Raw genomic sequence first — 2500 nt, 5'->3', positions numbered from 1 at the left:
AGCAGGGCCAGTGCGCCCAGGAGCACATCTTTTTCGACCGTAAAGGGAGACAGGAGGCCGACTCACTGCCTCGGCTAAATGGAGAGGGAATTTCAGCAGGGCCAGGGCACAGGCATGGACCTTTTTCAGCTGTAAGGGAGGCAAGAGCAAGGTGTGATGTAGGTCCCCGGGGCCTGCTGGAGGTCCAGGTCCATGCCCGATGTGAGTAGCAGCAGGGCCAGTGCGCCCAGGAGCACATCTTTTTCGACCGTAAAGGGAGACAGGAGGCCGACTCACTGCCTCGGCTAAATGGAGAGGGAATTTCAGCAGGGCCAGGGCACAGGCATGGACCTTTTTCAGCTGTAAGGGAGGCAAGAGCAAGGTGCGATGTAGGTCCCCGGGGCCTGTTGTCGTACCATAGGCACGAGTGGTGTGTGTGTGTGGCAAAGAGTTTCTGCGCAGTGTACCAGGGGCACGGGGAAAGGTTGTTGTACCATAGGCACGAGAAAAGCTGTCGTACCAGGGGCACGGAGGAAAGTTGTCGTACCATAGGCACGAGGAGAGTTTGTGTGGCAAAGTGCTACTGAGCGGTGTACCAGGGGCACGGCGAAAAGTTGTTGTACCATAGGCACGAGAAAAGTTGTCGTACCATAGGCACGAGAAAAGTTGTCATACCATAGGTACGAGGAGTGTGTGTGTGGCAAAGTGCTACTGAGCGGTGTACCAGGGGCACGGCGAAAAGTTGTTGTACCATAGGCACGAGAAAAGTTGTTGTACCATAGGCACGAGAAAAGCTGTCGTACCAGGGGCACGGAGGAAAGTTGTTGTACCATAGGCACGAGAAAAGTTGTCATACCATAGGCACGAGGAGAGTTTGTGTGGCAAAGTGCTACTGAGCGGTGTACCAGGGGCACGGCGAAAAGTTGTTGTACCATAGGCACGAGAAAAGTTGTTGTACCATAGGCACGAGAAAAGCTGTCGTACCAGGGGCACGGAGGAAAGTTGTTGTACCATAGGCATGAGAAAAGTTGTCGTACCATAGGCACGAGGAGAGTTTGTGTGGCAAAGTGCTACTGAGCGGTGTACCAGGGGCACGGCGAAAAGTTGTTGTACCATAGGCACGAGAAAAGTTGTTGTACCATAGGCACGAGAAAAGCTGTCGTACCAGGGGCACGGAGGAAAGTTGTTGTACCATAGGCACGAGAAAAGTTGTCGTACCATAGGCACGAGGAGAGTTTGTGTGGCAAAGTGCTACTGAGCGGTGTACCAGGGGCACGGCGAAAAGTTGTTGTACCATAGGCACGAGAAAAGTTGTTGTACCATAGGCACGAGAAAAGCTGTCGTACCAGGGGCACGGAGGAAAGTTGTTGTACCATAGGCACGAGAAAAGTTGTCGTACCATAGGCACGAGGAGAGTTTGTGTGGCAAAGTGCTACTGAGCGGTGTACCAGGGGCACGGCGAAAAGTTGTTGTACCATAGGCACGAGAAAAGTTGTCGTACCATAGGCACGAGAAAAGTTGTCGTACCATAGGCACAAGCAGTGCGTGCGTGCGTGCGTGTGTGTGTGTGTGTGTGTGGCAGTTCTTCTGCGCAGTGTACCAGGGGCACATTTCAATGTGCTTTCTGGAGTACCAGGGGCACGAGGATTTTGCCAGTGGTGTTCTGCTTTGTTAGTGGGAGGGGGCTTAAGTGTGGGTCCCCGGGGCCTGCTGGAGGTCCAGGTCCATGCTAGATACGTGGTACAGGGTAACTGCAGGAGGGGGGGGGGGGTAATGTGGGTTCACGGGGCCTGCTGGAGGTCAAGGTCCATGCTGGATATGCGCTGGAGCGTAACTGCAAGAAAGGAAAGCTAGTGGGGGAGTAGAGCAGGGGAGTATGTGGGTCCCCAGGGCCTGCTGGAGGTCCAGGTCCATGCTAGATATGTGGCACAGGGTAACTGCAGGGGGGGGGGGGGTATTGTGGGTCCACGGGGCCTGCTGGAAGTCAAGGTCCATGCTAGATATGTGGTACAGGGTAACTGCAGGGGGGGGGGGGGGTAATGTGGGTCCCCGGGGCCTGCTGGAGGTCCAGGTCCATGCTAGATACGTGGTACAGGGTAACTGCAGGAGGGGGGGGGGGGTAATGTGGGTTCACGGGGCCTGCTGGAGGCCAAGGTCCATGCTGGATATGCACTGGAGCATAACTGCAAGAAAGGAAAGCTAGTGGGGGAGTAGAGCAGGGGAGTATGTGGGTCCCCAGGGCCTGCTGGAGGTCCAGGTCCATGCTAGATATGTGGCACAGGGTAACTGCAGGGGGGGGGGGGGTAATGTGGGTCCCCGGGGCCTGCTGGAAGTCAAGGTCCATGCTAGACATGTGGTACAGGGTAACTGCAGGGGGAAGGGGGGGGGGGTAATGTGGGTCCCCGGGGCCTGCTGGAGGTCAAGGTCCGTGCTAGATATGTGGTACGGGGTAACTGCGGGGGGGGGGGATCTAATGGGGGACTAGATCAGGTGAGGATGTAATGGCCAGTTCGACAGCAGC

Source organism: Copadichromis virginalis, linkage group LG13, assembly GCF_057382275.1.
Source record: "Copadichromis virginalis isolate Kocher_CV1m ecotype Utaka linkage group LG13, C_Virginalis_male_GT1.1, whole genome shotgun sequence".
NCBI classification, from domain to species: domain Eukaryota; kingdom Metazoa; phylum Chordata; class Actinopteri; order Cichliformes; family Cichlidae; genus Copadichromis; species Copadichromis virginalis.
Note: the sequence above shows the minus strand (reverse complement) of the source record.